This window comes from Ambystoma mexicanum, chromosome 12 (assembly GCF_040938575.1).
Source record: "Ambystoma mexicanum isolate Mex_15411 chromosome 12, UKY_AmexF1_1, whole genome shotgun sequence".
Lineage (NCBI taxonomy): Eukaryota > Metazoa > Chordata > Amphibia > Caudata > Ambystomatidae > Ambystoma > Ambystoma mexicanum.
In genome coordinates, this window is record NC_090936.1 from 825,993,684 (window position 1) to 826,006,601 (window position 12,918).

Below are 12,918 nucleotides of genomic sequence, written 5' to 3' on the forward strand. Positions count from 1 at the left end.
TGTTGCAATTACTGATCCTTGCTATTATTCATGGACTAACTTCTCCTTTAACCGCCCTGTCTGGCCTCTGTGTGCTTTTATGGTGTGTTTCTAATTGTATGAGCGCATAATAGTTGGACAACTAATACATTGATGCATACACTGCACACAGCCACTGCTGATCAGCGTTATACATGCCCAGAATCCAACAGTGCACATTTATTTTTATTTATTTATTTATTTTATTTATTTCTAACATGTGTACATGCCCAGACCCTTAGGTATCACGGTGTGGTTACAGAGCAAAAAATTCACATGTTATACACAGTTATTCACATATTGCAAAATGCAGGCATTCAAAGCATGATTATATTCAGTTATACAATGATGGTTTGTACAGGTTGAATAAAGCATATTTACAACCACTCAATGCAGTTATTCTTTCTTTTCTTTTTCACATGCCCTTGTAGTTAGAATCACGCAGCAGCCAGGTAAGTTATGATGTTTTCTGGCCCCCCAATCCAACAGTGCACATGCCCTTGCAGTTACACTCACCCGGCAGCCAGGTAAGCTATGGTGTTTATTGCCTCCACCCAATACAACTGTGCACATACCCTTGTAGTTAGACTCACCCATTAGCCAGGTAAACTGAGGTCTGTTATGCCCCCCCAATCCAGCAGTGCACATGCATTTGTAGTTAAACTCACCCAGCAGCCAGGTGCGCTGTCCACTGTGACGTGCCATGTACACAGGCAGCGTGGAGTTGTGCAGCACCATGAAGTCATGGGGTGAACTGGGAAATCTGGTGCAGCAATGGGTCATGAGGTGGTGGGCATCACACACCATCTGCACATTCAGTGAATTATACCATGTTCTATTGCGGTACACTGCCTCCACATCATGCCTGGCCTCCATGCCCCACATGTGTGCAGTCCAAAGCACTGATGACGTTTGGCATGCCTGCAAGGGCATGGAAGGCTATTTTGTGCTATTGACCTGTGTGGGATGTATTAACCCACTCATCCGAGCCCTGCAACAGTACTGTGCATTGCTGGCAGCAGAAACATCCGAATGGCCACTGGAAAGCATGCTGCTTGCCAGAGATCACCAGAAAATGTGCAGTGAAAACTGGAAAAATAGGCTGCCACCCACCTTTGCCTATATTAGTGAGCACAGGAGGTCACTGCCTAAAACCACCATTGGGCTACACACACAGTAGCCTGAAACCACTTGGAAATAACAATACTGATTGCCAAAAGCAACCCAGGCCTGTTTGGGAATTCAATTTCTTGAATGTCCAAATGTGCTAAAATCATGGCTCACAAATCACCAAAAAGATCCAACCTTCTTGTTGGGTGTTCCACATGACTCTACTGCAAGAATCCACATCAATACAATGTCAGCAAGAATCATATGCTATCAAGTAAAATCCCCTTTTGAAAGATATTGATGTAAACACAGCTGTCAAAAATGGATGTAGTACCGTTGCTCACCACTACCAGAAGCCAGCGTTTTAAACCATTTCTTTGTAAAAGTCAAACATGGAACCTCAAACTATGCCAAGGAATACTGGCTATCAGAAGTCTAAGGGATAGAGACAATTTAAAACTATATTCTGAAATGACTTGAAGGAAGCAATTGCTTAATGTATGTATTAAAAATGTGGGTTATAGTTTAAGAAAAGACAAATTGTAAACATTGGTTGCAGAGTTAAAAAGTGTTCCCACACTGGGATCAAACAGAGTCCACACCTCCCCCCGTTCACACCTGGCCTTCCTACCAACAGGAGAGGTGGAGATTTCCCCTGCTGGCAGGAAAAAGAGACAATGGATTTTTTCAGCTGAACAGAATAGGCTGATTTGGGTGTGACTTGTCAACAACAACTGCTCTGGGAGAGACGTGACAGGCCATGTGACCATCTGACTCACCCAGCTCTGGGGTGCGGACCAGACTGGGGGGTGGATTTAACATTGCACCAAATATATGTTAAAGGAAAATGGTTCTAAAATATTGTCCCAAGCTGACCAAAATGTCAAACTTTGAGATGGTTAATATGAAAAATGTACTCACAGTTCAAGACTAAGCTGGACGCCGTGGGATGTTCTGAGACCAAACTCCGGGATTTATTAATATTGTAGATACAGTGTTTATTCTAGAAACATAAAAACTTACAGTAATATGCTCAGAGAGGGTGTGTATGTCTGTGTAAAATGTGGTGCAGAAGCAATATTGTGAAATTCACCAAAAACGAAAATAAGTCATTTCTGAACCCTAGCTCGTAGGAACATGGGGCTTGAACAGAGACCTGCCTTAATTCATTTGTGAGGTGTATATGTATTCTCAACAACTTCACTAGATTGTAAAACACAGCATCACTCTGACTCATTCTGACATGCTAATCCTTTCTCCAGTCAGGTCACAGGGAATCCTCTAACCTATCAAATCCTTAGGGGGTTGGGCATGTAGAATCAGCCTTCCCACCCACTTTGAAAACACATAAAAAGAGACTGCTTAGGACAGGCAAGGACACACTCATTTTTCCACATCAACTGATTCCTGCCCAGAACCCTGCCGGAAGACTCCAGATCCAGATAATATCCAGACAGAGACTCCAGATAGATCCAGAGACCAGACTCTAGAACCAAGCTCTAGAATCTGAAAGAGAGGCCTACTCCACAAGCTGAATCCTCTTCAGCAAGCCTTCAGGATCTTTTGCAGACCTGATTCTAACCCCTAAAATCCCCAGGGGCTCTCACATTCAACAGCCGGGCTGAGCTGTTCTATTCTAGCCATGAACCATGTGCTAGGACCGAGGTCCAGACCCAGAAAGCAGCGCTGTATCCAGAACCCATCAGACCCTGACCAAAGGCCATGCTGTGAGCAGAACCAGTGCCTGAGACTGTCCGGTGGCGAGTGAAGTCCAAACCTGACCAGATCGGTGACGAGGCCCATTTCCATTCGATTCCAAAACAAGGAGTGAGTATCTAGTCTAGAACTGTACAGAACCAATCTCTTAGTTTAAAGTAATCCTATTCTATCTATAGAATTTTGTGTCCATCCTGTGATTCCAAATCTTTAATGCGCATCTGTCGTTTCTGAAATCTTGACTTTATTTCTGAAAATCTACCTTCACAAAAACGTTTGTATCTTTTGAACCCCATGTCCTAGAAGCAAAATTCAACTGTAATTTTAAAGCTATGATCGTCAGCTTTCTAACAAACCTAAAACGACATTCCAATTATAGTTTTTCCGTAATCGGGATTTACGCACATGGAAAAAACTGTGCCGCGAATGGCAATTTAGCTCAATTTCACCACATGTTAAAAATAGCTGCTTCTTGCTTTCCACTGCTGAATTTGGTTTTCAACCTGGTAATCACTCATGAATCATTGCTAGTGTTGACCTGTACTAACCCAGAGTCACTCTCACTTATCCTGAATATCCCTTAGTGAATTAAAAGCATTTTTAGTATATTTTCCCATCCATTGCAATTACATTCAAAAGTATTTTGTCTGTTTTAAAATCATACCTGTTCTCTCTAAGCTTGCTGGGGGAATTGGAATTGAACCTCATTATTGATTGTATTCTTGAAACCTGTGTACCCTCCTTCCCATCTCTTCATACTGCATAGTGGGGGAGTGAGTAGTCACAGGGGAAAAAAGGACCCTATTATCTTTTGATTGAAATCATATCAAGTCTATTTCTGTGTTACATTCTTTCCCATTGTTGCATTTCCTTGAATCACATAAGTATTCTCTGCTACAGTATCCTTCATATACATACTCCTAAGTGATTAAAAAGATTGTAATTTTGTCATATTACCTATTGTTGATTACCGTCCATATTCATAAGTGTGCTATTTAGATATTATTTTGTTCATAAAAGTGTGATATGTATATTGTTTAATTATTCAAATAAACCTTTTAATTTTTAAAACAAACCTACGTCTTGGCTCAGTGAGGTCAGGGGGGATTCAAAGAGAGGGGTGTTATATAAGGATTCATCATCCAGATTTAAGAACTTTGACATAATAAAATATATAAATAAGGGCTTCCATTGGGCATCCCAGACTAGGCATTGACTTAGTTGGAGTGCTGAATTGAAGTCACTTACACCTGGATATGGGTAGGCTGATGTGGTCTCCAGCGTGATGCATCAATGACGTGGAACAGGACAAGCGAAAAACAGGGTTGCATTTTCTCATGCAGCTCACCCACAGTGTGTTGGTATGTGCCTTTTGCTAGGAAGTGTAACACAGACACTACCTTGAGTAAGGGGGGGTGGCTGTGCAGATATTTACCAGGCTGACCAGGTCGTCATGGATAAGGTCTACTATTGAAGTGATGGTGTCCATGTCTAGCCGTTACAGGGTGTGGATCTGGCTTTGGCTAAGGTTGAAAGTTGTGGTCTTCAAGCGTGGAAATGATGGCGGCCTGCAATCTGCAACCTTCTGGACATTGGGGTTTTGCTGGGCCATGATGGCCCTCCTTCTCCTCAAGCGCCTCTGCTGCATCCTCTACCTCCCTGCCTCTTCAAGTAGTAGGCCTGCAGGCAGAGTTTCCAACTCCCGTACCACTACTGCTCCTGCTAGCATCCATGTTGGTAATTGCGTGTCTGTGGAGCCCGGAATGTGCATTTACTAACTCCATGCCAGAATCTCCGGCACTGCTGACGAGTCTCTCTGCAGATTCTGGCAATGTTGTTGCCCGATGCAGTGGGTCACTTGTGGTGCCGGTGTTACCGGCATCGCAACTCATACTATGCCAGTCCAGAAAAAGTATTGAGCTACCGGCAATGCTATTTCTGGACCGAAATTCTTATAATGAGGCCCACTGATTGATATTAGGGCTTTTTGAAGCACTTATTTGTTGTTTGTTAATATTATATTGCTTTGCTTTTAATTATGCTTTGAAAAGTGAAATATATAAAAAGCATTTTCTTCAAACTCAAACGCAATGGTTACTTTATAGAGCAAAACTCACAATAAATGTCATCAATCTATTTTCTTCAACATGACGATGAAAACATGTTTTAAAAATATATTATTTGTAGTCATTCTAACGTTCAAAACTGACCAGTTTGACAATTCAACAATTTCATAAAAAATTTCCTGTATCATTAATACTGTAGGATAATTCTTACCACTTCCCTTTTTACCACAGATTTTACCACAACATCTTAGCTAGTACTGTGCATTTTATTGTATATGCGCTTGTTATCTCTAGGTGCAACCGAAAGACACACCAGAAACAAAAGGTAACCACCATATGCTATCACAGTTAGGGTCTTTTACATGTATATTCCGTTTTTATCAGTCAGAAAAATGCACTCTGGGTCAATAATCATTACATTGAGCAAATATGAGCAAACAGGAAAACACACTCTGCATCAATAATCATTACACTGGATCAGCATAGCGCTTCAAATGTAGATGATTTCCTTCCAACCTGCAATATTCCACTGGCACTTTGGCAATGAAAGCAATGTACAATGAAAACAGTTTCAGTTCTCATTTACTCCCCTACCCTTAGTTAACGTTGGGTTAGTAGCAAGATTATGAGATTATGCGATTGGTGATTCTGAGATTCTGACCCTCTCTGCATGAAAGAAGCAACCCCCAGCTAATACTTTGGATTCTGGATACTTTGGTAATCCTTTAACAGAAGGATAAACAAGCTCTGTCTTCTGTGCCCAGTCAGTCACTTTGCCAATGAGAATACCCTGCAGAAGGGGGTTCTATTTAGTTATTATTAACCTACCAGCTGATATACCCGGCATTGCCTGGGCTTTCATTCCCTCGTAGGTACAGGTAACTGTGCAAACGTTAGTGAAGATTGGTGAAACGGTGTGGAATTGTACAAGGAACAACGCTTTGCCAAGCCACAAACACACAAACTAATTGTGACTTTTGCTGAAATCCAGGGAAAGGGATGGGATGTCCAAATGGCATGTAGCCAGTAATGTCTGGAGGGTCCTGACAGGTGACTGTGCAAGATTTGGTGCATATTGGTGAAACAGTGCGGAATTGTACAGGGAACATATGCGAAGCCACAAACCCACCCTCACATCTTTACTTTTGATGAAATCTGGGGAAAGGGATGGGGTGTCCACATTTCATGTAGCCAGTCATTTCCCAAGCATCCTAACAGGTGATTGTGCAAAATATGGTGCAGCGTGGTGAAATGGTGTGGAATTGTATAGGGAACATACGTGATGCCAGAAGCCCACAAACCCAGAGACTTTTGCTGAAATCCAGGGAAAGGGATGGGATGTCCACATTTCATGTAGCCAGTAATGTCTGGAGGGTCCTAACAGGTGACTGTGCAAAATGTGGTGCATATTGGTGAAACAGTGTGAAAGTGTATAGGGAACATACGCAAAGACACAAACCCACACCCACATTTTCACTTTTTTCGATATCCGGGGAAATGGATGGGGTGTCCAGATATTATGTAGCCAGTAATGTCTGGAGAGTCCTAACAGGTGACTCTGCAAATGTCGGTGCAGATTGGTGAAACATTATGGAATTGTATAGCGAACATATGCAATGCAAAAAACCCACAAACCCAGAGACGTTTGCTGAAATACGGGAAAGTGGTGGGGTGTCCTAATGTCATATGCCATTAATGTCTGGAGGGTACCAACAAGTGACTGTGCAGAATTTAGTGCAGATTGGTGAAACATTGTGGAATTGTATAGGGGACATACGCAAAGCCATATACCCAAAAACCCATACCCAAATATTCATTTATGCTGAAATCCAGGTAAAGAGGTGGGGTGTCCAGATGCCATGTAGCCAGTAATGTCTGGAGGGTTATTAAAGGTGACTGTGCAAAATGTGGTGCAGATTGGTCAAACAGTGGCAAATTGAATAGGTAACATACACAAGCCACAAACCCACACCCAAATTTACACTTTTGCTGAAATCTGGGGAAAGGGGTGGGGTTTCCAGATACCATGTAGCCAGTAATTTACGTAGGGTCCTAACATGTTACTGTGCAAAATGTGATGCCGATTGGTGAAATGGTGTGGAATTTTATAGGGAACATACACAGGGCCACAAACCCACACATTTTCACTTACATATATAGCAGTGAAAACATGTTGTTAAAGGGACGTTATGGTTAAGTTGCGCTACTAAAAACCTATCAAATTCAGTGAAAAACGTTGTCAAAGGGGCGTTTTGCTTAAAACCGAAAACCCCCTGGAATTCGCCACTTATGTTAAGCTAAGCAACCATAATTTGCGCTGCCACCGTACTCTGCTATCAATAACATCCACACCAATCTGCATTGGTATTTGTTCGCAAAATAGATATTTTGAAATGCAGATAGAAGTAACAATTTCGCTGACATTCTACCCCCACTATCAAACTGAGTGAAAGTACAACAAACCCTTTTGTGCAAGAATACTGCTTTTATATACACACAGGTGAAATCACACAGCCTGTTGGTTTGAGAGCCCTAATGGGCGCTTATGTTGTTTCTAACTTACCAGCAGCACTATCTGTGATATTTCAAAATGCAGGTATACGTACCTCTTTGTGTGATGATCTACCCCCACTTTCAGGCTGGCTACAACCAGCCAAACTATTGCACTGCTTTTAAACTAGCTCAACACTACATTGATTCCTAGCAAAGCATATCACTTGTTAGGAACAAAGCGACTGCTCAATGCTGTAAACTGAACCGAATCTCTGGAGGGTCACTCACCGACTCTTACTAGGGGTTACAATTGCAGCTTGGCTAAGATAGACTGAGAACTGCCACCTCATTGGCTGAACATTGATGCACCCTCTCGATCACCACTTTGACGACCATCGCCCGCTGACTATAACTGCTGGAGCGTCACTCGCTGACCTCTCCCAGTGACTAAAGCCCGACTCAGCCTGGCCAACTGTGAAACATTCCTGGGACAGCCTGGCCTGCATCATTCAACCTCCGCTGATCGACCACACAGAGCAGCTGCATTTGACCCTTTTTGACGCCCACTTGCTGCCAAGGCCTCCAAGCTCCTAAATGCCTGACTGAGCCCGATCAGCTTGCATCAACGTTTGAACACAGGTCTGATGTGTCACTCCACCAATAATTGAATCCAGGATCTATGACACTGAACTGCCCCCACGGTCCACTGGGACCCTTGAGACTTGTTAGGTAACAATTACTCCTGTTTTCAACCCTATATCCTTTTTACACACAGAGTGCTACTTTCTCCAGTCTTTCGCATCTCTTCTGTTCTTTCCTTTGGGGTCAGCGGGGTTATATTGTAATCTCTTTTAGTTCTACTTGCAGATGGTGTGTGTTTATTAAAGTGTTTATATTTTCATAGTACCATAATTGGACAGTACCTTTATTTTGGACTGTGATACTGTGTTGTTTGGGTCACTACTTATATTTTCTTTATTTATTTATTTTAACTTTTGGTAACGTGCCAACTCGCATGAAGGCCTCAGGGCACACAAAGAACAGACAAGACAGAAAACAAGAGGGAATCAGAGTCAATGGGGCAGCAGTAAATCGGGGCTTAGATTGAGGGACAGTTGAACAAGAAGGTCTTTAGCCTTTTTTTAATTCGTTTGTTGTTGGATTTTTTTTTTAATTCAGGAGGGATCGAGTTCCAGATGGCAGGGGTTTGGACGTCAAAGACTGTCCCCCCCCGAATCTGGCCAGCCTAAATCTTGGCTGGATGAGTCTGGCCTGGTCCTGAGACCTGAGCATTTGCAATGGCAGGTAGGGCTTCAAGCTCTCTGTGAGATACATAGGAGCCTCATGGGCCAGGCATTTGTGGGTTACGGTCAAGATGTTATGAGAGACACGTTGCTTCACAGGCAACCGGTGCAGTTCCCTTCTTGCTTCAGAGATGTGATGTTGTCTAGTGAGACATAGGATTGCTTGTACTGCCCTATTATCGGTCACTTGAAGGGCAGAAAAGTTAGATTGAGATGTACCAGCAAGCAAGCTGTTACAATAATCGTGTCATGAGTTAACCAGGAATGAGGCCAGCAAGGACATATTTTTGTGTTGAAGAAAGGAACGGATGTGACTGATCAGTTTATTGATGAGGCCATATGAAGCTCGTGTCTTGGGAACATGGTGTCTCATGGTCAGTTTGGTATCCAGCGTGACACCCAGAGTTTTCTCACTCTAAGCTACCGTAATGGTAGTGTTGATGATGGTGAAGTTAACATACTCTGGGACCAGTTTTTTTAACATGTGACTTGAGGCAATAATTAGGATCTCAGTTTTTTCAATATTAAGGGCCATGTAATTTGCTACCACCTAGGCCTGGATGGTGTAATATATGGTGTGAATGACCTGTGAATCCTGGGAATAGGTGGCTGAGAGTTTTAGGATGACCTGAGAGGTGTCTGTGTACTTTTTTTTATAAAGGACACCCACGTCATCAAGAATCTCCAGCTGTGGCAGAATGTAGGTGTTAAAAAGGGTGTGTGATAGACAGGAACCCTGCGGAACCCTGCAGGTAACCAGTGCTGGTAATGAGCAAGTGTCCTCTATATGACTCTGGCAGTGCGGGAGCCCAGAAAGGAGGCAACCCACTCTGCTGCTGTCCCAGAGCAGCCTACCAAGGATTCTAACCTGGTCGCCAAGAGGACATGGTCGACCAGGTCAAATCAGCAGAGAGTAACAGCAACATGAGAAGAACAGGGTGGCCTAGATCAACAAAGGAAGACAGATTAGATTTCAAGTAGAGCATGGTGGTTTCAGTGCCGTGCCAAGCTCTAAAGCCGGATTGCTGTGGCCCCAAGATGCTGTTTTCCTCAACAAACTTCTGAAACTGCAGGTGTGCCACCCAGTCCATGATCTTTAGGAGGAAGGGTACATTAGTGATCAGGAATTATTGTTTAGCCAGGTGGGGAATCAAGGCTATCCTTCTTGAGTAAAGTGGTGATCCATGCCTCTTTGAGATGGGGTGGGACACACCGATCAGAGAAGGAAAGATTAACAAGTTTGGTCACCCACAGGCCTAGGATGTCAAGGCAGCTTACCAATAGCCTAGAGGGACAGGTATCACCCTTACATGAGTTAGTCTTCATGCAAGACACGATCTGATTGATTTTGGTCACAGAAATTTGAGAGATGGAGAATACTGGTTGAATTTTGCCAAAGGGGAGAGGGTGTCCTGTTGTCTCAGGGAGACTCCTGGGGACACCAAACTGATCTCTTTGATTTGTGATGGATTGCAAGTGAGAAATTACTTTGGCAGTGAAGGTGTTATGGATTGTTTGACACCAAGAGGAGTCTTTATGCAGAATGGTTTTTGTGCAGGTTTTCTGCTAAATTCCCTTGGAATGGCAAATAGCTCTTTTGAACTTGATTTCGGCTGTATTATTCTGTTGTTATAGTGACAGGATTTAGCATGCACGATGGTGGCCCTTTAATTCTTCAGTGCAAGTTTATGGGAGGCTAACGTAACCGGGGAAGGCTGTTTCCACCTGGCTTGATCGATGGACATCTTTGATTGTTAAGGTTCAGAATTTCATCATTTAACCAACTTTAATTAAAGGTTCAAGTTTCACATGTCTGGTGATAGTGAGGGCTAGAGTTTCGATGGCCGAGTTGAGTTTATTAGTAGAATGAGAGGCTAAGTCAGAGGCATTATTAAAATCCTCGAGACAATTGAGCTTGAGACTAAGAGCATGGGATAATTTAACTGGAGTAAGATTTTTCAAGTTCCTGGTTTTAATGGAGATTCTTGGGGTAGCATCCACTCTGGGAGGAGACACAGGGAGGGTGATGAAGAAGGTCAAATGATGTTGATCGGACCAGGGACAGGGAGAAATTGAGGGCTCTGAGATGGACAGCTGGTGTGATAGCATACAATCCAGTGTATGACCCCCTTCATGAGTGGGTCCACTGACCTGTTGGGAGAACCCTATTGCCTTGAGAGCGGCGAGTAGCGATAGTGCGGCTTTGTCTGTGGGAACATTGGCCCAGAGGTTAAAGTCCCCTACCCGGATGATTGGTGGGTTAACATTGGTGGTTTTGTTGAGGGGGAACTTGTTCTTCAAACAGAAGTAGAATTCTAGGGGGTATGTAGATGACCACAACAGTAAGCAAAACATGTTCATTAATAATTCAAAGTTTTGCCACCAACGTTTCACAATCATCAGGGGAGTCATGAGGCGAGAGGTGGCAATGAAACTGGGTCTTGAACAGCAGAGCACCATTCCCTCCTTTCGTGTTTTCATGATCAGCCCGAAGGAGGGCTGGGTTGTTGGGAATTGTAGTTCAAAGGAACTACCAATAAGGCCTGTTGAGAGCGAGGACACCCCAGACAAGATTTCAGTGTGAGAATAGGCTGCTAAGGGAACTCGCAACAAAGTTGAATATAGGTGACTTTGTGGTCTGAACTCAGATCGGAAACAAATAGAACTAAAGCAGCACAAATGGTGATATTGCAGCCCTTACTGCATGGACAGTTGAAACAAAAGACTCTAAGCACTGTAGGCAGTATAAACAGAAATGTTTAATCGGCTAAACAATGAGCGGGATAATGTTCCATTCAAATGTCCAGCAGCCACACAATCAAGTAGTCACAAGTGTTACCAGTGTTACTGGTTCACTTTCATACCCCTCTTGAGAGTATAGTCTACCCTCTGCCCACACTACCAGAATTAGGTATATCGCTGGACTGTCCCATCTTTACCTTTATGATTGTGTTGTGTTTTGGTTTGTAAAAGTGTGTGGGCTGAGTGGGACATTTTACTGCTACTCTCCTTGTGCTGCTGCGAGGCAAAATCCAATTCGTCACAACACAGGCTACAGATTTTGATAGCATAGGCAATAGAGTACACAGATGGTCTGATAAACCCTGGGGAAGTACAGAGGGCATCTACTTACCTACAAGTGTAAAACATACTCTCGTTTCATTTCATTATTCTGTTGCTAATATGGGCATGCTGCTCTCATGGTCCAGTTTGGATTTTCTGCCCTTGTGTGTTTTTTTCTTCTTTTTCTTTGTTTTCAAAGGCCAAAGCTGGTATCCCCTCTGAACACCTCAGGTTAAAATCAGAAGACTTGTTCATTAAAATGCAGTAGCATCTTTGTTCCCATTACCATTATGAAAAGGGCACCCATCTAATATGGAGATGGTAAACTCCTGCTTAGTGGCCTCCAATGGCATTGGTCAGTCAAAAGGTTCTCACTCAGGTTGACATAGGTGATATCTGTCTGCCAGAACTGCAACATTTCCATTGTAATTAAGGTGCCATGTCATAATGGATGCAATTAACACAGTACCCTACCACCTACTGTTCTGGAAAATTTAAATGGCCAGATTCTGGAGAGAACCTTGCATTTATTCATTGGCCATTCCAGCTCCTAATCTACTGCACCAGGCGTAGATTCTACAGTACATGTACTTCTGTTGCAATGTGATGCCTGAGCACATGATACCAGTGGTGCATGACCTCATCACCCCGCTGATGAGCAAGATACTCAAGGAATTATATGGTGCTGGCTATACCCATTACGAAAATCTAGCAATGGCTCATCATTCTCAGGATTTCCCTCAAACACTCTAGCATTTATTACCACAACAATGTCAAAATACGCCTATGCAACAGAATCCTCAAGTATATGCAGATGAATATGTGTTGTAAAACTCTTACAACTCCCTGAGCCTCTGTCTCATTATTCTGGATGTTCTGGCCTTAATTCATTTTTTCTGCACTCTTCAATATTTTCTTAGTTGAACAAACCCATACATGTCTGCAAGCACATCTATAATTGACGAAGTATGGACTACCTCATACAAAACTCTACAGAATGCAGGTTCACCATAGCGTATAGAACTGTGAATTAACATTTGTTTTTTCTATCCTATTTAGGCATCGGTGTGTTAGGGAGAATTCTCATGAATGTGCTAATTCCCTTCACCTTAGAGACCCCCAGCAACTTTGCTGGATTTTGAAAGCTT